This window comes from Cygnus atratus, chromosome Z (genome assembly GCF_013377495.2).
Source record: "Cygnus atratus isolate AKBS03 ecotype Queensland, Australia chromosome Z, CAtr_DNAZoo_HiC_assembly, whole genome shotgun sequence".
Taxonomy (NCBI): Eukaryota; Metazoa; Chordata; class Aves; order Anseriformes; family Anatidae; genus Cygnus; species Cygnus atratus.
Genome location: NC_066396.1, coordinates 9,028,426 through 9,051,304, shown reverse-complemented (window position 1 = coordinate 9,051,304; position 22,879 = coordinate 9,028,426). Strand labels below are relative to the sequence as shown.

General features: G+C 45.5%; 1 protein-coding gene across 11 annotated transcripts in view; it reads left to right on the top strand.

Annotated features, from left to right (window-relative positions):
* The first annotated feature begins 3,917 nt into the window (after positions 1-3,917).
* UBAP2 (ubiquitin associated protein 2) overlaps positions 3,918-22,879 on the top strand; it is a 98,280-nt gene continuing 79,318 nt past the window's right edge. For 5 of the 11 annotated variants that reach the window (XM_035565923.2, XM_035565921.2, XM_035565922.2 and 2 more), the window contains exon 1: positions 3,920-4,034. The gene's annotated coding sequence lies outside the window, so the exon portion shown is untranslated. Of the gene's footprint in view, positions 4,035-4,183; positions 4,229-22,879 lie in introns of those variants that run through there. The other 6 variants (XM_035565927.2, XM_035565926.2, XM_050716556.1 and 3 more) reach the window with 4 other exon arrangements.

The following is a 22,879-nucleotide window of genomic DNA, read 5'->3' as shown; positions in this document are numbered from 1 at the left end:
TGCACATCAAACATCCATATTGATTAGCAAAGGATTGCCAAGTCATGATGAAAGAATGCTAATAATACTGATTAAATCCGCACAGATTATGGAGCCACAGACATGTTTGTCACAAAGCTTGTGAAACTTTGGAGCTATAATTAATTTCCTCCCCCCAGCAGTAATATAACAAAATATCAACAGTTGCCTCCAGAGAATCAACACTACCTGTGCCCTCTTTGGTCTGAATTTCAATTCAGCTCTAAAGGCACCTGTATCTTATTGGGAAAAGATGGGGAATAGGGAGGTCTTGCTGCTTCCAACCTGTAGGAACTGTTGTAGCTCCTGCCATCTCTGTAATAAACAACAAGGTCAGTCTGGGATGCTGGCCACCTAAATCTGTGTACTCTAAGCTAAAAGGGCAGAAGCACAAACAACACTGATTAATTTTCAGATATTGCTTAATGGTAATTAAGCATGGTAAGCATGGTAAATGATAAAATGAGATTTGATGCTCTCTCTACTGAAGTGGAGAGTCAAGGGAGGTCAACGGACAGAGGATGAACAAACAGCAGCAAAGGAAATAAGACCACAGAAAAGGTCAAAATCGGGGTACATACACATTGAGGTGCCAGGGGCAGAACAAACATTCTGCCCCAGTCACCTTTACCAACCCCACCTGCTCAGCAGAAAGCCAAGCAGGGGCCAATTTCCACCAGAATAAGCAAGCCCTACCTTAATATGGCAGGCCTCAGGACAAAGGAACACCAGAAGGGTACATCTGCTACACTTCAGGCAAACAGAGGTGTGGTACAGAACCCAGTAGTAAAAATGCACAGCAGGATAAATTTGAAAGGATCCAATTTCTCTCTTTTCCTGGCTCAGAACCTGAAATTCCCCATCGTTGGGAGTCAAACCACCTACCTTCCTTGTCACCTGTGCTGTCACCATGCAGTTGGGGTTGCCATTTCCTACTTGGGTGCGCTGCCAGAAGCTGCACCAAGTGCTCTCACATGCTCTGCTCTGCCACCCCCTCGCTGCTCTCCATTAGTCTCTGGCATCCTCTTGTTCTCCCTTTTCCTCCTGTATTGCAGCTATCCCTTGCCATGACGCCTTCTGGGATTCCTCCATGTCAATGGGGTGCCTCCCTGTGTTCAGCCCGGCAAAAGAGCCTAACACTTAAAAAAAATCATAGAATCAGTAATGTTGGAAAAGAACCTCCATGATCATCTGCTCCAACCACCCCCAACCACCACTGTCACCTGTGAGAAAAATCTCAATTTTCTTCAGACAGGATCTTCTGTGAAGCTATTTTATTCGCGATTGCAATGGTGGGCATCCTGTCAATCAGGAGCGCATTTTAGTAAACAAATCATAACCTTTTATTCCCTATTACCCAACGCTTGATCACCTCCCCTGTTTCCTCACTGGCTGAGTGCTTCAGGTTCACAAGCTACTCAACGCTCCTCTATACCATATATGTACAATTTTTCTTTTTTTCAACCCTTTAATTTCTCCTTTCTTATGTTTTGAGAACTTGTGATCTTTGTTTTACCATTCTCACACTGCTCATCCTGTTCTTCTCAAGCTTCTACCTTATTTTGGAACAGTGAGGCCTTCTACTGTCCGCTTATCTACTTAGCATTTCTCCTTATTACGACTACACAACTACCTTGGAATACAGAAAAGTAATTCTCTACTGCAAAAACACAACTTTGTTTTGGAGCATCTTCCCTATGAAGAAAGGCTGAGAGACCTGGGTCTGTTCAGCCTGGAGAAAAGAAGACTGAGAGGGGATCTCATCAATGTGTATAAATACCTGAGGTGTGGGAGACAGAGGGATTTGGCCAACCTCTTTTCAGTGGTTTCTGGGGATAGGACAAGGGGTAATGGCCACAAGATAGAGCACAGGAAGTTCCGCACCAACATGCGAAAGAACTTATTCACAGTGAGGGTGATGGAGCACAGGAACAGGCTGCCCAGGGAGGCTGTGGAGTCTCCTTCTCTGGAGATATTCAAGGCCTGTCTGGATGCCTATCTGGGCAGCCTGCTCTAAAGAACCTGCTTTGGCGGGGGGTTGGACCGGATGATCTTTCGAGGTCCCTTCCAACCCCTTTAATTCTGTGATTCTGTGATTCTGTTTCTCACACACCCACAAAACCTTGTCCCTAAGCGCCACGTCCAGCCTTTCCACAAACAGCCCCAGGGACGGTGACTCCACCACCTCCCTGGACAACCCGGTCCAACAACTGACCACTCTTTCTGTGAAGAAATGTCTCCTCATTTCCAACCTGAACCTCCCCTGGTGCTACTCGAGGCCATTCCCTCTGGTCCTATCACTATTTAGTTGTGGGAAGAGGCCAACCCCAGCTCCCCACACCTTCCTTTCAGGTTGCTGTAGAGAGCCATAAGCTCTGCCCTGAGCCTCCTCATCTCGAGAAGAAAAAACCCCAGTTCCCTCAGCCACTCCTCATTAACACTTGTGGTCCAGGCCCTGCACCAGCTTCACAGCCCTTCTCTGGACATGCTCCAGGGCCTCAATATCCTCCTTGTAGTGAGGGGCCCAGAACTGAGCACAGAACTCGAGGTACGGCCTCACTAGAGCAGAGGACAGGGGGACAATCACCTCATCCAGCTGGAAATCAGAGTGCAGGGGGATGACAGGGTTGTTGTGGTCAAAGTGCAGGACCTGGCACAGCCATGTTGAGCCTCATCCCACTGGCCTCTGCCCATCGATCCAAGCTGTCCAGATCCCTCTGCAGGGGCTTCCTACCCTGCGGCAGATCGACACTTCCCTCCAACTTGGTGTCATCTGCAAACTTTACCGAGGGTGCGCTCAATTCCCTCATCCAAATCCTCCATAAATATATTAAAGAGGATGGGCCCCAACATGGACCCCTGGGGAACACCACTCGTGACCGGTTGCCAGCTGGATTTCACTCCATTGTTAACTCCACATAATACAGGTGCAATATAATGTAATATAGGTTAAACTGCATTTAACTGCAAATAATATTGTTCCAGAACTATTTCCTGTTTCTGGACTGTTTGGGCATTGCTCTCAGCAGGCATGACAAGCAACTGTAACAGAGCCCTTTGATTTTCTGGTCACGAGGAGAACTTGGGACTCCAAATGGGTCTGTGGTGAAACCTCTGGGAGTGAAATAACTGGAGAAGGACCAGCAGGGCTCTGGAAAACCCTGAGCTTGTGATGGCTTCAGGAATAGTATCAGGAATAGTGCAGCCAGCAGGACCAGGGAGGTGATTGTCCCCCTGTACTCTGCTCTGGTGAGACCGCACCTTGAGCACTGTGTTCAGTTTTGGGCCCCTCACTACAAGGAGGACATCAAGAGCCTGGAGCGTGTCCAGAGAAGGGCTGTGAAGCTGGTGAAGGGCCTGGAGCACAAGTTCTATGAGGAGTGGCTGAGGGAAGTGGGCTTGCTCAGTCTGGAGGAGGCTCAGGGCAGAGCTTGTGGCTTTCTACAGCAACCTGAGAGGAAGGTGTGGGGAGCTGGGGTTGGCCTCTTCCCACAACTAAATAGTGATAGGACCAGAGGGAATGGCATCGAGTAGCACCAGGGGAGGTTTAGGTTGGAAATGAGGAGACATTTCTTCTCAGAAAGAGCAGTCAGGCATTGGGACGGGCTGCCCAGGGAGCTGGTGGCATCACCGTCCCTGGGGGTGTTCAAGGAAAGGTTGGACGTGGTGCTTAGGGACAGGGCTCAGTGGGTGACATTGGGGGTAGGGGGGTGGTTGGAGCAGGGACCCGTGAGGCGAGCACAGCCCCGCTAACGTACAGCCGTTAACGCTCCGCGACGCCTGCGCACACCCAAACCCCTCCCCCGCCCGCTCCTCACCGGGAAGGGGCGGCCGCAACCCTCCGCCCACCGCCCCCTCCCTCCCGCCATGTGGGCGTGGCCACCCCTCCCCTTCCGCCGCGCGGGGTGAGCGGCGCCCCGGTCACGTGAGGGGGAAGGGGCCGGCTTCCCTCGCCCTGCTCACGTGGTGCCGGGGGGAGTTAGGCGGAAGGGCCGGCGGATGGGCGCGCGCTGCTGGTGCGTGAGGGCCGCGGCGCGCGGGGACTTGGGGGGGGGGGGGGGGGGGGAGGAAAAAAGAAGGGGGGGGGGAGAGGCGCGCGCGCGGCGTCACGTGGCGCGGAGGGTTGGGGGGGAGCGGCCCGGCGCGCGCGTGGAGGCGAGGAGGGGGCGGTCACGTGACGGCGGTGGGCGCTGCTGCTTTGTGAGGGCAGGTACCGGCGGGGGGGGGGGGGGGGGGTGCAGCGCGCGCCAAACACCCCCACCCTCCTCCTGCTCCCCCCTCCCCTCCCTGTACCCGCCGGGCGGTTCGGTAACGTCCGGCAGCGTTCGGTAACGTTCGGCAGCGCTCGGGCCCGGCCCGGCGGCTCTCGGCTCTTCGGGGCACAGCGGGGGCGCCGCCCCCCCACCCCCCCCCCCCCCTCCGTTTTGTGCCGGGGGCGTCCTGGCGGCCTCGTGCCCGGCCTCGCCGCCCTGCCCCCGTCCCTGCTCCCCCTGCCGGGTGTCCCCGCCGTGCTGGGGGGCGGTGGTGTCACGGCGAGGTGTCCCCGAGCGCCGGGGGGTTGCCTGGGGAGGGAGCCCCCGCTCGGTGGGGGTCCCCTCCAGCTCCTCGCCTGAGGAGAGGGGGACGCCAGGGCAGGGCTTTGCCGTCGGTTGTGCTTCTGTTACAGTGAAAGATGTTGCAGGAGGAAAGTGAGCCCTTCTGGAAGGGGCTGGGTGCAGATCGGGCCTGCTGTGCCTGGCGGCGAGGGGCTCAACTCCCCAGCCTGCAGTAAATATCGAAAAATTAAAGTGCCGCCGCGCTGCTTTAACAAAGCACCTGGGGGCTGCTCAGGGGGAGCCAGGTGCGGGGCCGATCCCTCACAGGTGTGTGCGAGGCACGGGGCTCGCGGCGGTGCTGCCAGGAGCAGGAGCTGAGGCCGGGGAGCTGCTCCTGCGGCGGCACTCAGCCCCAGTGCTCCCAGTTCGAGCAAGTGATGAGCGCTGGGAGTAAACCGCCAGAGCAAGGCGATCCCCTCTGGGGTGGCTGGCGAGATGGAGGGGCCGTCCTGGCGTGAGAGCAGCTGGGTGGTTTTCTTTTTTTTTTCCTTTTTTTTCAAGGAGAGAAATTGGAGCTGGATGCGAGGGAAGGGAGGGGGAGGATGTGCAGGCCCGCAGGAGCTGCACTTTCCGCTGAAATGGAGCCCTGCACAGCAAACGGCAGCAGCTCAGCTTTTCTTTTTCCTATTTACCAGGTCCCTTCAGCAGTTCCCGCAGTTGTATCGCGTTCTCCAGAGGAATCTGGGTTTGGATTCCTACCTGACTGACTCAGTATTTATACCTCAGCCTGATCTCTCTGTGGTAGTTTAACCTAACTTGTTTAAAGAATTTATTTTTAACCTTACCCTAGGTAACTTTGAAGCAAGCTAAGCTAAATCAGTTTGCAGCACTAATGATGTTTTGGGGCTCCTGGAGTGTTACGCGGAGAAACTGGATTAGCTGGTGTAAACTGATTTTGATGTTTAGTCTGGAAAATGGGCGAGCTTTTGTGTTTTTAGCCTCAACAATCTTGGTAACCTCAAGGAGAGAGGGAGGAGTGGGAATTGGAAAAGCTCTGTTCTCCTTTGTTCTAGCTGCACTTCTATCAGTGTACTGATTAAAAAATTGTTTAATAAAAACAAAAGCAGGGAAATTCGAAAACTTAGGCAGCTTCACTTGCATTGTTTTGGCTAGGCTTCGAAAAAGCTCCTGGTGCCATGGAGTTACAAAAAGATTTGACCATTCCAGATTGGAGTTAGATTTACTGCTACAACTTAGGGGAAGCTAAGAAAAATCCCATCAGCAAAATCTTGCCAGTTACTAGAATCTACTGTTTCTTGTTTTTATTTTTTTTAGTTCTCCTTTTTTTATTTGTCCTTTTGGAATTGTAGAAGTAATTTTTGATGTTTTCTATTTCTTTCATGGACTTTTATGTGATGTTTTCCTCATTAAAGACCGTTTTTGCTCTGTTTTATTTTTGTTGCTGGTGTCCCCCTAGTGATAGTCATCTTAGCAGAATTATATGCTGATTAATAGTGCTTCAGAAATGTAAGTGTCATGGCATATTAATATTCTGGTAATAATTAGTATTGCTAGTAATACTTACAATTTTGGTACTGTTTAATACCAGTACTCGGAATAGGTTCTTTGTCAAAGAGTAAGAAAACAAATATGTATCTTTTATTTATCTTTTTATCTTTGATCTTGTTTGATAAAAGCACAGGAGCAGGACTCTGAAAAAGCGTGTCCTGCTTTCAGATTTGCAGCAGCCTCGTATGACCTTGGTAAAAGAGAAGCCCAGTGACTTGTCCTCTTCATTAGATGACAGATGAAAAGAAACTTGGTGTTATATTTGTATGCTTCAAAACTATTGAATAGAAGGTGCTAGAGGAAATACAAGTAATATCTACTTCAGTGTTGTCCTTCTGCTGGAGCTCTTACTTATTTTATTTCTCTGATGCAGGCTGCTCACTGGTAGCCCATTGTGTCCTCTTTGCTTTTCAGGGACCTAGTTTAGGCTTGTACTGTTTTTCATACAGCTTCCCTAAACAGCTTATGCTCTTTAAAGTGCTGGTTCGGATGAAAGGCTGTGAAGAAGCTCCTCTGCAATTACTTAAGGTTCACATTTTCCAAAAAATTGTACAAAAGGTTTCTCTGTTTTGCTCTAACATGAAAGGCCACGCTCTTTAATTTTGGCCAACCAACTGTCAGAGTTCCCAGTCCACCCGGGGGCTCTTGCAATCTATTTCACAAGTGTGTTACCTTCAGCCCTTTTTCCCCCATGACTTCTCAATACTGTGAGGAGTGAACAGTGGCTGCAGACAGGCAGACTAAAGCTAATACTCTCTGATGCCTGAGATCTCGTGGCTTGCTCAGCTTGCTTTTACTGCATCTTAACTGTTGCTGAGCATGTTGTTTTGTTGGTGTTCTCTCCAGATTGTAGAGCTGGCAAGATACAGGTTGTGTGACCAACTTTGCACAGCTCCCTTGGACAGAGTTGTTTGTAACTCTCAGTTCCCTTGCAGTAATTCTCTTTTGTCCAGGTGTCTTTGTGGGAGCTGCAAGATGCTGTGGCTTCTTTTGAAGAAACTTGTCAAACATTTTTCCCTTTGCTCCCCAGCTCGTTAAATCAGGTCTTCCAACAGGTGAGCTTGGAGGAGTCCCTAACCTGGTTAAGCATAGCAATTTTGCATTTAAAAACAATGAAATGTTTCCCATGTTGAGGGAGCTTTGATCTTCCTCAGAACTTAAGGTTTGCCCTTAGTTGTATTTGTATGCTGAACATGTTTGTTTGTTTTTTTCTTTATCACACAGGAAACACAGTTTATTCCAGCTCTGCAGAAGATGCAGGTTTGGCAGAATTTCTGTTCCAGAATCATTAGTATTTAAATCCAAAGTTACGTGAAGACAACACAGATACTTTCTTCTTAACCTCCAGACCTGAGCCATCAGATTCGCACTTTTCTAACCCAGTTCAATTAAAGTTTGTCTTACTGTGTTAGGCAGCCCTGTGGTCGAAGGTGTGAAGTTTGAGTTCTGTAGCTGTGACTGTGTTTCTAAGTATTGTTAATGGGTAGCTGCATAGAGAGGAAGTCGTTCTGCAGTGTTGCTGTGTGGCATAGGTGTCATCTAGAACACTTCAGTTCTACTTCCCATGACTACAATGTTGTTCCTAGAAGTAGGTATTCAGAGGGTGATTCTTTAGAGACCATATTGAGATTCCTTTTGAGAAGTGAAAACTATTTAATGACAAGTATTTTGAGAATAGTGGATATAATAGTGTAGAATGGAGCATATGGCTTTTAAATCTTTTTTATTTCCTCTGTCTGTTTGGTTCTAAATGTTAACTGAATCACGGCTATTTTATGGTAAACACTAGACTGATTTTGTGTTATCACACAGTGCGTGTTTCCCTGTTCTTGGAGGCAATCACTGATTTCTTCTCTCTTTGAAATTCTGTATTTTCATTCTTAATTTTAAAAAAGTGCCTGTTGTTTTAGATGATGTTCTAGCAGTGTGAATGCACGAGGCACCCCGCTGCCAAACCCTGCTCTGCTATCGGGCTGTGCGTACAGAGCACGTACAGGACTGTGCTTGAGAAGTTGTGCTCTGCGCTTTTGAGGGGCGGTACCCTGAGGGACAGATGTCTTCTGCTGCGGGGCTTTAATTCCAGCTTTCGGTCCCACGTTCTTCAGAGCACTGACTTGTGATTCATTTTAAGGCGAATATGAATGACCAGGCTTACAGGTGTTAACCTTGGGTGCCTGAATGTGATGAGGAGGAGCCGTGCTGTGCTTCACAACCTTGTGTTTTGCTTCCTTTCGATAGCCACTGAATGAATTTGAGTGTTTTGAACGTGGGTTAGGTGCCAAGGTGTAGCCGTCTGAAATTGGGTGTTAAAATTGAAATCCAGTGTTATGAGCTTTGTGAAGGCAAGTTAATGAAGTTGTTTCAAGTGTTTGAGAAAAGTTTCTGGCTCCTGATATGTCCCTTCAACCTGTTGGGTTTCTTCGCTGCTTCTTGATGTTCAGATAACAGCCATACCCAGGAACTTCTCTTTGCATCTTAGGAAAAGATGTGTTATCTTTCCTGAATGGTTCTGTTATGATTGCAAATATGAAATTCCTTGCAACTGTACATGTGTACTCCACTCCAGTCTTCAATGACTACCATTTCATCTCTTGATGTATTGCTGGATTAAAGTCCTAATGACTCTCGCACTGCCTGGTTTAATTGCAGAAATGATTAGGCTTTCACTTTTCTTTGTGACTGTCTGAGCAGAGTTGCTGGAGCTTAAGAGTTGTCCCAAATGAAGTTGCTTGTGGGGCATTTTTGATAACAACTTTCCAGTTTTAAGACTTCCTTCCCATTTTTGCTTCATCCGACCACAGACTGGCTGAGGTTGGCAGCGAGTGTCTGGAGATGACCTGGTCCAACCCTCTGCTGAAGCAGGTCACCTACAGCAGGCTGGTAGGACCATGTCCAGGCAGCCTTTGAAGGTCTCCAAGCAGGGAGGCTCCACAGCCTCTTGGGGCCACCCGTTCCAGTGCTCCAGCACCTGTGCAGTGAAAAACCATTTCATTTTGTGCAGATGGAGCCTTCTACCTTCCAGCTTGTGCCTGTTTCCTCTTGTCCTGGCACTGGGCACTGAAAAGAGCCTGGCTCTGTCTTTGCACCATCCCTTCAGGTTTGTGTATGCAGTGATGAGATCCCCCTCGAGCTTGTGCCTTCTCTGGGTTCAGCTGCTTGACAAATCCGTAGTTCTTCGGGCAAACCCAAGGCCATCTGTTCCTGCACGCCTTTGAGAAGGCGGTGGATTAGGGATGGAGTTTAGGAGGGGTGGTGGTAACAGTCATCTGTGACTCCTCGCAGGTGGAAAGTTGAGTGGGCGCTGGAGATGTGTGTAGGAAAGTGCTGTGAAAATGCAATAAGGTGCGTATTCTAAATCAGAGTGATTTCTTTGCTTGTAAATAAGGGGTAATTGGGTGTCTTGGTGCTAGCTGAACTGAGGGCTGTAATTTAGCAGTTCTGTGAGGGAAATGGGTCAAACATTTGATCGTCTGGGAGTGATAACGTTGCCCAAGTCCCACGTATGTTCTGTCTAGGAATTGCATGCATTGTAAATGAGGGTTTAATGTGCACTTACGTTTTGTGAAAGGTTAGGGTGAGTTCTTTTTGTACTTCTGTATACCGAGCAGTCCATTTTATGAATCTCTGTGTGTCAACATGGGTTTTGAAATTACATTTTAATGAGAGTAAAGCCGAAACCTTCCAGAATTAGACAAGTAAAATAAGAGTGAACCGGATCCACCTATTCTTCCAGTTCTTGCAAATCCAGCCCTCTTCCCCCAAACCCCAGGAACCCCCTCCAGCTGTAGACAAAGGTTAAAATGAAGTTAGATGGCTAAAAGTATTTAATAGTTGGGGATCTTGAATCTGAGAAAAGCCGGGACAACCCTTTTTGTGCGGTCCTCCGAAGTGAAACCGCAGTGAGATTCTGCTGGGAACTTACCTCAAATATTTATGATTTATCTCCCTTGCTGATTCTGTTGATTATTGGGGAGTGCTTTGAGTGCTTGAGTCATGGGAGTGAGGGAAGAGAAATTTTTTTTAACTTCTTTATTTCATCTCAGTAAACAAATCCATTAAAATAACTCATCAATAGAAGGCATCCTAAGTTTCTGTAGTTGTGAAGTGACCTACTTATTGGAAAATATGATCAAACATAGGGCAAGGAACCTCAGAACTCTCCCTTTTCAGGTGATTTTAATATCTAAGCAAAATTTGAGCATAAAAACGCACCAAGTGACGCGTTTTACCTTGCAGGCCAGAACAAGCAGGTTTTGAACACTGAGTCAGGCTGTGGTAGCGAAAAGCTTTTCCCCCTAGCAGAGGCTAAGTGGCTGTTTGGGATGGGAACCGGCTGCAGGAGAGAACAAATGGGAGAGCGTGGCAGCTGGAGCCGTCATCGTTTCCCTCATCAGGACCCGAGGGAGAGGTGGGTGGTGGGGAACTGGTTTTACTGTTATAGGTCCCTTTATCAACAGACCCCGACTGCAAGCTGACATGCGGCTCTTCTGCCCCTTCCAGTTGCTGCGCCGTGTAAGAGAGAAGTTGGGATCTGTCGCTGGCATGCTCTTCTGATGGTGTTTTCCCTCTGACTAAACAGGTCTTAGGGCAGCGTGTTGAGGGAGAGAGGCAACGAGCGGCCTGAGGAGCGTGGGCGAGCAGGAGGAGGATGTGGCTTGGGGTGGTTACGCGACAGGTTTGGGATGGGGGAAGAGTTTGATCGCTGATAGGATGGGTTCCTACTTTGATTTGCTCAGATTAGCCAGAGTCTGGCTCCTTGCAGTAGAAACAGAGTCATTAATGCTGGGCAGCCTTAGGTGTGTCTCAGCAAACAAACAAAATTCCTGCTTTGATGGGTTGCCCTGAAAGTTAGTAATGAAATAATACGGGAACAGGGAGCCCTGCTGGCACACCTGGGCGGGAGGAAGAGGGGAAACTCTTCTCTGCGCCCCTTCTTACATTGGCCCAGTGAAATACGTGGTCCTGCAACTGTGTCTTAGAATCACAGAGTCATTAAGGTTGGAAAAGCCCTCCGAGATAATCTGGTCCAACCACCCCCCTACCCCCAATGTCACCCACTAAGCCCTGTCCCTAAGCACCACGTCCAACCTTTCCTTGAACACCCCCAGGGACGGTGACTCCACCACCTCCCTGGGCAACCTGTCCCAATGCCTGACTGCTCTTTCTGAGAAGAAATGTCTCCTCATTGCCAACCTGAACCTCCCCTGGTGCTACTCGAGGCCGTTCCCTCTTGTCCTGGTTACCTGTGAGAAGAGGCCGACCCCCAGCTCCCCACACCTTCCTTTCAGGTACTTGCAGAGAGCAATAAACTGGTGTCATTCAGTTAGCGTTTAGCTGTGTAGCAGCTGGGCAGCTGTAATGGCGTCTGGAAAGTTAAGGGCTTGGTTTGCACCTCATTTTTCCTGGTATTTCTGTAAGTGCATTTTTGTTCTGCTTTTATGTCTGTGTAGCACAGCATTGACAAGTTGCCTTTTTCCTAGAAGTTTGTACGTGAGCAGACATACTGTGAAATACATCTTATATATATGTATATATTTAAGATAATCTCTTTGTTCTCTTTCGAGGGAGAAGTGTTGAAGGGGAAGGGAGGGGTAAGCTCTCTCTCTCCTGGCATTCTCGTGGTGGGGAAAGCCAGCTCCATTTAGAGACTCACTTAGTCCCTCTGTTTACTAAGCTGAGACAGTAACCACCTCTTACATTTCCTGAAGAATCTCGACTTCAGACTTCGCAATCTCTCTGCCACGTAAAGTGACCTCACATAAGCAGAGCTCAAACTGCAAAGCTTTGCCAAAAAGTGTATCTAAACCCTACTTGCTTTACTGTAGTTGAAGCCTAAAAACATCCAGCTGAAGGCAATGCATGAAAGACCGAAAATAGAGCTTTACACTAGGCTGCTTTTTTCCAAAGGTGTGTTGGGATATATTTATCCCAGTATGGGATTTTATGACTAGAGAAGAGGGTACCTCTGCTGTCTTGAAATCTCAAAGACCAGTTGGGAAGAAGTGGCGTGCTTAGCTCTTCCAGAGCCTATTTTAAATTGGATTTCCAAGTAGTTCAGCTTCTGGGATGTATCACGCTTTGTTAAAATATTAACCTGCTGTATTTAGCATCTACTCCTTTGTTTCAGATGTTGTATTATTTTTAAAATGACCCAAATTTAAAAAAAAAAAAAGAAAAAAGTGAAAGGAAGCCATTGGTTTATTTTGTCTAAGGCTGTACAAAATGAAGATTTTATTATGCTTAGGATTGGTGTAAAAAAAAAAAAAATCTCCATGATGTCATGAATATTTTCCAATTGTATTTAAATCCAAAACATTTCAGCTCCAAGAATCTGAAAGCTAACTAAAACATTATCATACTTTCCTGTAATGCAAACTGAAGGTAGTAAAAAAAAAAAAATAAATAGAGCAAGTATTAAATTGTGCCTTAAAAGTGCCTATTTTTGTGATGACAAAAAGTGGTTTCTGGTAATGAGGATTAGAATTTTTTTTTTTTTGAATTTAAGCTTTCAAGTCCTACACAGCAATTGGTTGTTTGACTGAAGATTTGGGAAGTTTGGCCAAAGAAATACTTGTTTACAGTGAAGGAACTTCAGATTGACATCAGTATACTTTAGCTTTTAAACACAACTTGTATTTCACTATGTTGAAATCTCCCCTGACAAGTGAGTCCCAGATAAACATTGGTTTATTTTTAGTTGCCTATAAAGTAAAATTACAACCTTTTGTGGATCCACGAGTGTGTAAGGTTGATTTTTGACTCCCCAGTTTTAACCCTAGTTTTTCTTCTGACCCAATTCAATTGCTTTCTTTGGGCTCTGTTTTAATGCCTTTTTTTTTTTATAATTTGATGGGAGTTGTGACAATTCAACTGAACAAAGGTTTTTGTTCTCAAAGCTTTTTGCACATTTGAATATACACTAATGCCTAACTCATGTGGAAGGCCTTACTCTTGACGCTTCATGTTCTGGGATTTTTCTGGCTTTTATTCATCATGTGTAGAATATTGGACAACTTAAAATGATTCAAGGGAAGTTCCCTTATGTCTCTGGCTTTGGGAACAAGATAATCTATTTAAACATGCTTTTTCCTTCTTCTTTTTCCGAAAAAAAATAATAATCTGGAAAGGGCATAATGTTTCTGTCGGATGTGTTCACAACTCTTCAAATGGCTTGCATGAATAAGTGGAAGTAAAATTTGTTTCTCCTTAAAATTGCTGTTCTCAGGTCCTGTATTGAGTGACGTTTAAATGCAACGTATTGAGAGCGGCTTCATCGCGTTCTGCCGTTCTTGTATTCCATCCTGGGGAGAAATTTCCTGTGATGTAGCTGTGATCTCACAGGAACTTCCATGACAACAAATCTCAAAAACTCAAGGTTCTTTTTGGGATATCAAAGATCTGTGCATGCTAATACCTTCTGCCCTGGAGTTTTGGAGCACAGCAGAAGGGTTGGCAAGTACTGTGGTCCAGGTTTTAGACAAGGGAAAGCAGAGGGACCAAAAGGGCAATACCTGCATGTCTGAGGCCCCCGTCCTTGTGAACACCCCCAAGCCCCTGCCGATGCCCAAGTGGTAACAGTGAGCAACTTTTTAGTATTTCACTTGCTGCTGATTGCAGCTTCGGGTGAATGCTGCCCTCTTAAATAAGTGGGCTTGTCTGGGTTCTTGCTGTTAGTGGAGGAGGCATGTGAAATGGTGAGTTGCATTTTTTTTCTCTCTTGATTGTAACTTACATTCACCTTGTACCCATGTGTCAGCTTGTCCTCGCTAGTTTTCAAAAAGCCATGTTTTGCGCAGCGTGCTCATTGAACATGAAAATGGCCCTCGTGTTAAATTGAGACCATCTTTAAAATGTTCTGCATTTTAAACTTGTCTACCATTGCTTTTTTAATTTATTTACAATGTCATAGTGGCTTTTACAGCAAGTAACAGTCCCCTGTTGTGCTAGGATTTCTACATAACATTCCGTAAATGACTGAAAATTATTATTGTGATTAAACAACTGTTACTTAAGCTTGTAATGCAACTTTTAAAACTTGTAATGTTTTATCTTGCTCATTCCTTGCTTGGCTTTCACATCCATACAGCTTTTTGTTTTGTTAGGGCAAAATTGGTGTTTACAACTCATCTGCTGAAATGGTTTTAAAGGCTGTCACTGCCAAAGCATTTGTTCATTGATGTTTTTATAGGTACAGTATAATCACTAAAGCTGATACCTGTAATATTTAAATGCTGTTGCTGGAGTTGTATGCTGCAATTAACAGTGTGTGTATTCCAGATGCAATCTCGGGGCTCACATGTGTGCTAAGGGCAAGGTGCTGCAATTAATAAAAATAAGCTAGCTGGTTCAGAAACCGAGATGTGAAGAGCCCACTTCTGTAAAAAGTGAGTGACGTGATCTTACAGCACAGTGCTTGGTCTCTTGGATGGTTGGTGAAATAGATAGGTGGCTAATGCCTTCTGAGGATGTTCTAGAAAACACATCTTGGGCGTTTTAATGTGTTGTACAGTGAGAAGTTGGCATACCTCTGCTGAACCAGGGGCTATTTTGTACAGCACAGTGATAAATGACCCTGCGAAATACAAAAAGACATTTGAAATAGAAAGTAAGCTTTATGAAAACAAGTGAATAAATTAATGCAAAAACAAATTTCTTAATGGTCCGTTGATAGGAAGGATGTTTTGGAAGGAAGAAAAAAACAACACATCTTTTGCAAAATCAAAGATTCCGTGCAGATTCTCCACTTGTATTGTAAACTGGTGTGGCTCGGGGAGGTTTGGTGAGGGGAGTGAGAGCCTCCTGCTGCAGGCAGAAAGCGAGCAGCAGCCAAGCCAGGTAAAATAAATAAATAAATAGTGGGAGGCTGGAACAGTGAGTGTGGGGCTAAAAGACAGCTAAAAGACTCCTAAAGGTGTTTTTTTTTCCAGTTGGATCAAACGGCCATGAGTTTTCATCAATTTTTTATGCACAGTAAAAGCTTCAGATGGTTGAGGAAGGAAACTTTCAATGCTGCCTTAAAACTATTGTTTCTTTTCTTCCTTCTGGAACTTTTTATTCCGGATGGTAAAACTTTTTATTGTTATTTTGTTGTTGATTGAGTGACGTATGGTATATGTCAGTCAAAAAAAGTTTTTATTTTGGTGGATTCTTCTCTTGCTTAAGATGAACCCTGTGAAATATGATCTTGGGGAAGTTGCAGGAAGATATTCAGGAATATCCTGCTGTATTTAAAGGATTTTTTGTCAGTGAGACTTCTGGTTTACATTGTTTTTGTCAATGTGAGTGTTCCACGAGTATCAGTCTTGATGTTTTTTCCCCGAGCATCTAGTTCAAGAAGCAGGGCTTGGTAGAGACGTAGGAGTGGTATCTGAGCTCTTCAGTGTTGCCACCACAACTCTGAAACTAGGCTCCAAAATCTGATATTGGGAGGTTTTAACGCCTTTTCAGAGGAGCAGCCTTACGGATTACTTCGTGCATTTGCTTTTATTTCACTTGTGGTTTGTAATTTAACCATTGCTTTTTGTCTCGGGCGCTGTAATATGATCTGATGACGGTGCTGCAAGTCAGAACTGCCCCCTCCCCTTCCAGCTCGCTTCTTGGTGGCACTCCCTACTTTGTTCCTCGGCGTCCCTCGTAGTGTGAAACAACTCGGTGCCCTTTTTTTGAGGCAGTTGAGCGCGTTTCCACCAGTTTGAGGACGTCATAAATGTCTCAGCTCGTACTTGTCTATTTTTAGCCCTGCTGCTTGTATCTGTTTCTATTCAGAGAATTCCTTTGGAAGCCGTTCCAGGAGAAGCGCGGTGCAGCGACGCGGGAGGGAGCCGGAGGGGGCAGGGAGAGCACGGAGCGAGGTCGTGATTTGGCAGCACCATGCCCTGCACCCAGCGCCGCTTCCTGCATGCCACCGTGGTGATGGGACCCTGCTCAGAGCAAACGCTGGGGTCTGCAGGGTGGTCTGGCTCCCAGCTCGTGCTAGCTGCTGCTTTCTGCTGCTTTCTGTTGCCTGGCTTTCAGCCTGAGTCTTACGGGGCTGTTTGAATGTGTAAAATGGGGTTAATCTGGGGGGGACTGTTTAAATATGGGTAGTTATACCAGAGCAAATTGGCTACTGAACTAAAGAAGGGTGTATTGCAGCAAAGCTGACAGTCCTGAATACTTGTCCTTTCCTCCCCTGTGGCAGTTCAGCAACTTCTTTAGTTCTGGTACCAGTTTTAACTATGATTAACTTTCCTAGTAAGTTATGTTGTTGTTGTTGTGATTTAACAGCTGGTCTTTCATTTTTGCTGTTTCATGAACTACTCATCTCGTGGGTACAGCTAACCTGGTGGTAATGGTAGTGATTGATAGGTAGGAGATCCACCGAAAGCTTGTTTAACTCCTGTGCCTTCCAGTTGGTGGGACTGACAGATGCAAGCCTGACGTGTTCTTGATGTGTGCTTATGGCTAGCGTTGTACATACTCATGTAAACCACACTTAAACTGTTTTGAAAGCCATCCTGCTGACATTGTTACTAGAGGTGTGGGGCACAGTGGTTTTGAGACAAGTCATTTGCAGTTAACAGAGGAACACACACCACGGTGCAGCTTTAGTGGTCGACACCAGTCTTATCTGAAGTGCTTTGGCTGCTTAGATATCTTTTTCCTTGTGGTATTGGTAGCTTAATCAGAGCATGACCTGAGATCATAAGTCCTTTACATGTAGTCTTTGAAGAGAACATCTGTAACTTGTTTGGTTCATGCTCTGTGGCTATCTCCTCACCTCTGTGTGTGTGTCCGGAGTTCACCCAGGCTTCTAGCTGACCCCTGAGCTCATCTCAAAGAGAACAGAAGAAAGCTGTACAAATTATTAGTCTGCAGTAAGCCGCCTTTGGTGGAAGGAGCCATGTGAAGACCTTCCAAGGCAGCCGGCCCCGTCTTTCCAGACATGTCTGTCTGGCTTGCCACCTCCTCCCCGTGCAGGGCCCGCAGCGAGTTGATGAGCTGGGGGAGGAAGCGAGCCTTTCCGAGGTAGGGCTTTAGGTGGAGGAGGGATGGATGTTAGGACTGTGAAGGGGAAATGTCAAGATGACGAGCAAAAGCACTGAAAACTCAGCCCTCTGTACAGAATCATTAAAGATTGCTGGTTAAATTGCTTTAGGATAGCTTGAGTCGCTAGATGTAATGCCTGACACTGAATGCAGAAAGATACTTGTATGATGTGGGGAAAGGACTGACTTCTAGATGGATTTATGCTGTGGTAGGCAAACTGTCCTGATGTTGGTTGGTATCTTCCCTTTTCATTGGATAGAAGCACCTCCAAAGTTTTATAAGGTCCTTCTTCACAACAAGTGAATGCTAATGGGCCTCTGGGCACAAAGGATTGCTCCTCAGGAAAGGTGATAAGTGTCCCTGTTTTCCCACCAGCGATCTGAAGACTGTATATGCTGTAAGATAGCGGTATATTCATGGTCATGCTGCTGGCAAAGTCCTTTCCTGTGAATTTTTTATTTTCCAAATAGTCTACAAGGCATTTTAATAATTTTGTTGTGTGCAGAAGGCAGGATCAGGATCAAGTCTTGTTATTCAGGATCCCATGAAGACAAAATGTGAAATGTTGCTTTCTACATACGTGGTAAGGGTGTGTGGCTGCTGAGATGCACGTTCCCCCTTTCCCCGTGACCTCGTTCCCTCTCCCTCGTGTCAGATTCAGCAGTTGCATAGCCACATAGTTTTCCATTTGGTAAGCTTATTCAACTGCCCCGCTATTTTCTTTTTAGAGGGTTTAGTTTGCTCTTGGGTCAGCTCACTTTGCAGCTGCACAATCATTAGTCTGATGGAAGGGAAGTAGCAATATTACGTGGTTAAAGAGGAGGGAAGCAGGAGTGCCATTTCTGGAGAGGGTTTGCAGTCGCGTGGTGTTAGATGCAAGATGAAACTTGAGTTTTAATGGTAAAAATGTTTTAGGTTCTCCCTTTGCTACACGTGGAACTAATATACAACCAGTTGGGCGGAATTGTGTAGCAAAACTAAAACTGTGGCCATGGGGTTTTGTCCCAAACTCTGCTTAGCTGTCCTCAGCTTGTGTGTGACTTCAGCAAGGCTGTGTGAGTTCTCTCTGCACAGGGTAATGATTTTCAACCCTGACAAACCTGCCAGTTCAGTTTTTCCTCAGCTGCAATAAAGCTTTCATTTTGTGAAGTACTAGTTAATTTTTTTTACAGGCCTCCCTGTAATGCATCTAATTCAATCTGAGTATTTATTGCAGGGGTTGAGGACGATTCAATACTGTTCTGCGAGTAGCTTCCTTGCGTGAAGTTGAAGACAGTTCCCTTTTACTGGATGTTACTCAGGAAATGTTAGAGAAAACACCAAGAGGGTTTACCTTTTTATTGTTCCTTCACTAACCATTGCATTTTTTTTTCTTTTTTGGGGATCAAACCCAGAGAAACAGACATAAAGAGATTTGTAAATACTGTTGGTTCTTCACCGCCAAATGTAGTAGCGATGGAATGAACAGTGAGTATGTTGTGCATTGACTTAGCCAGTATTTTTTGCTATTTCCATAGCCTAAAAATAGGAGAGCAGAGGATGAATGTGCAGTGTGATCAGTGAAGGAATAGACTATCTCTCTTTCTTGTAGTTTGTAGAGAGGGTTAGCATAAGAAAAGCTGTTCTTGTGATAAAGGGCAAGAAATCAGGTCCTTCCATCAAAGGTAACAGGAAACTATTTAATTTTTTCTTCAGGTCGTAGAATACCAGGAAAGGACCTACCTTAAAATACTCCTCAGCAGAAAATCGTATTTCAGAAGTGAGCTTGCTCCTACCCCATTTTGTGGTCTGGTCTTTGCTATGGTCTAGCAAGATTGTCTGGAGTGGATAGACCTGAGAGCGGGGCTTAGATGGGAAATAACATGCAATTAAGTCTTTCTGGGTCGTTTCTTAAAGCTTCATTACAGCCAATGGTAAGTGCTGATAACTAATGCATCTCGCAAATCCTCGCAAACACGGGATAAATATAGTTATCCCATATAAATAATTAGGGCAGGGAGCAACACTTGATTCTTTCTGCGTGTGGAAGCCCAGCCAGTCGCTATCTTAAATGGCATTCTTCTAGCAGAATGGCAGCAGAAGATGAGAGTAGTGACTTTGGAGGCAATCGATACCTGAAACATCGGGCCAAGTCCTCTGAATCTTGTAGGGCACTCTGTGCTTGCTGGCTGTCCAGGGTCACTAGTGAGTGTTGTCCTCTGACAGCAGTGAGGCTGGGTAGGTTCTGATACCTATTTTTTTCAGCAGTCTGAAGATTATGTTGGTTGTACAAAAGATAAAGGCCTGGACAGAAGTCGATCACGTTTTTTTTCTGATTTTTAGTCTGGTTGTCTTGTTTTTCTTTTTTGATCTATGAAAATTTGGGGAAATGTAAATTCCTCCTTCAAAAGTTTCTGTATGAATAAGGGCACTTGTTGCTTCTGAAGTTTGAATATTTATAAAGTAATGACGAAGACAAGTCCACTTGATGTTTATTGGCTGCAGCTGGCAGATTTCTATTAAAGCTTGGAGAGTCACCAGCACATACTAAAATGTAAAACGGCAACTGTTAGGCAGAGACACTGGGATAATAGCAAAGATTAATATTATGAGATTAGCTTTTTTTAAAATATTAATGATATTACTTAACTCCATGACCGAAACCTGCTCTGCTGGTGAAAAACATGCCCTGTTCAGTGCCCATACCACATCAGTCTTTTTAGGGCGGCCCCAGGTACATGAGCAGCCTTTGCAGATCTCCAGTCTTTGGAAGATTGAGCACTGCTCTCTTCCAGAAAAGTGCTGTTCGTTCTTTCACTTGTAGCACCTATTGTTATATTTCTGTCTTCCTTTCCATAACACTTGCTTAGGAACACTAAGTCTTGAGATGAGTTTTCTTTTTTGATCTGTTGAGGAGTGATCGATTTCTGTAGATCAGGGGTATGCTCTTAGCTAATTACAAATTTACTGAGTCTGATGTAGAATAGTAATTTCAAGCAACAACTCGGTGGCTTTTAAGAAAGATGGGTAGCAGTATGCAACTGCCTGTTCTCTAAGCTTTGTGAACATGACAACTGGAAGTGTATCTGTTAGGTTTTTGCTTGTACTTGGGCTGACAGCTGGCCACTCCCAGCAGTCCTCAAGTCCTCATCTTGGGGTAAAACGTGAGAGAGCACCACAGGAGACAAAAATTGTACTCTGCCAGTGATGGAGGTCTATTCCTGGCCATCATTATTATTCCTGTTTACTGCAGAAGAAGGTAAAATGAGACAGCAATCCTCACAGGGTCCACGAGCTCAGGTTTGGTATTGTTGGCTTGGGGCAGTACAGACCCTGAGTAATCAGCACTCTTCCTGAACATCTGACTCTAGCAAACTCTTTTCCCCTTTCAAGCCATAATGAAAGTAGTGAAGTTCTTCAGACAACAGCACTTGAGGGAAATGCACTGGATCAACGCTTAGCAGCCAGTTTTATCTCAACGCTTTTTCCTTGTGGTCATGTCATACTACTGCTGTGGCAGTAAAATCTGGCCTCATTGTACACGTATGGTAGTCATGCCATCATAAAGCAGTGTCCTGCAGCCTTTTTCTAGCCCTGTCGTTGCGCGAAATTCTTGACTGAGTAGCTTGGTGATTAGAGCATAAAAAAGCAATCACGCTTCTAAGGTGTTCACGCAGATTTCTGTAGTGTTCTTTGTCACAGCTCCGTGTCCAGAGTCAAGAAAATAACTTTTTTGAGACTGCCTCAGGAAAAGAATTGAAACTGCAAATGTTTTGTTCAGCTGATGGAAGTGAGTATTTAACTTCAGAACGGTTCTTGAAAGTCAGTGGTATTGCAGTGCTGGGCCTGTCCCTGGAAGTTCAGCAGGAGATTTACTGCGTCTTGCAGGGTCTGCCACACTGTCAAGGTGATTGGTATTCTGTGCATCTCCAGTTTTTCTGACTTTCTGGAGTCTAGATTTCTTGCCCAGGGAAACTTGAACAAAAGATCAGAGAAAACATTATGGTAGCTTCATGAACCTGCTTTTTGCACTGATAATGTGGTTGGTTACTCATTGATTCTTCACCTTCTTTCATTCTTTCAAAAACCCAAAGCCAAAATGCGACTTGTTGAATGTGACTTTGGTGGGGAGACGTGTGGGGCTAGGATTTGGTTGTCCTAGAAAAGTTGGGTGTTTTTGCCAACATTTCCCCTTTTGGGTGCCTGAATAGCTGTTGTCATTCCATCACCGGTCTGGTGGTGGCTTATTATGCAATAACTTATCTGCTGATATATCTGTAGAGGCCTGCTGCACAGACAGCAACCTTGAGATTTGGGATGATTTTCCTTCGAAAAGACTTTCTTTTCGTTTTTAAGTCTGGTTGTTTGCTTCAGGAGGAAGTGCTGAGATTTGAATTTTGTAGTGCTTGAGAAGCTAAACATAGCTGTGAACAATTTTGTTACTTTTGTTTTGGTAACTTATTTTTTGTTTGGTTTTGTTTATGTAAAGACAGTCTTCCTCTGGAGGTACTGGATAGTAAACCTTTTCCACTGATATAAACAAGCAATTTTTTTAACTGTCAAGAAAGCAAGTGCGGTTACTTTCTTTACATGACAGTTTTGGGAAGTCAGGTCTCTAAGGCTTTCTTCTCCTTTTGTGCTCGGGGGGTCTGTTTTGTTTAATGTGCCTCTATTTCTTCAAAATACAGCTCTTTGGGCTGCTTACTGGAGTTGCGACGTGTTTACAAGGTCAAGCATTAACTGCTGATGGGGGACTTCTGAACTGAGCCAGACCTTGACATGGAAGCAGAAACATCTGCTGCTCTGAACATTTTCCTGATCTTTATTAAGCAGATGTTTAATTAAGAATTGTCTTTGTCTCAAATCTTTCCTCGTTTGATCAGCTGTTAAAATGAAGTTCCTCGGTTTGTAATACCCTACTCATTGCTATGACAACTGCTGCGCAAGCGAGGCAGTGTTCGTGTTGAGCCCCATCTCATTAACTAATAATACCCCACTCGGTGCTCGAAACTCCAGTCACCGGTGGTGTGACGTTGCCCTGCTGCTGGTGGGATCGAGCCACGCAGCTGCCGGGGGGCATCTCGAAGCTTTGCTGCTCTTGCCCTCTTTGCATCGAGCTGTCGGTTCTGCTTTTAAGGGTGGTTTGCGTCTGAAGTGGATGCTTTCTGTCTGAAATGGGTTATAGCATGTCCTCGGTGGCTAGATGGGATCTTCAGACCTGGTGCTGCTGCCAGGTTAGGATCTGCTTTAAAGATCCCTTTATACTCTTAGACCATCTGTCCCTGTTCCCCTTGGCAGGCTGATCATGCTGCACACCTTCAGGAGCGTTTCAAACATTTCTGTGCCTTCCTTTTTCCTTCAAGTATTCTTTCCTCCAGAAAAAACAAACATGGCTCAAACAGCTGTGGCGCAGCGTGTGTTGAGGAGAGAAAAAAAACACTTCTGTTCTGCATCCACGTGTTGCCTGGCTGTTGAAGTGTGTGCTGCAGATGAACATATGCTTTACAAACAAATAAAAACCTTTTTTTTTAGTGTGCGTGTGCCTCAGTCACGTCCAGAACGTGGATCTCAGTATTTTGAGGAGCTCTGCTTAGTGGAAGTAGAGAAATTAGAGTTTGAAGTATGTTAGAAGTTCTAGGTACCAAAATTTATATAAACATGACTTTAGTTCAGAAATGATGAACAGATTTAGACCCAGTGGAGTTACAACTCTTCAGCAAAACTTAGTGTGCTGATTGTACATAATCGTA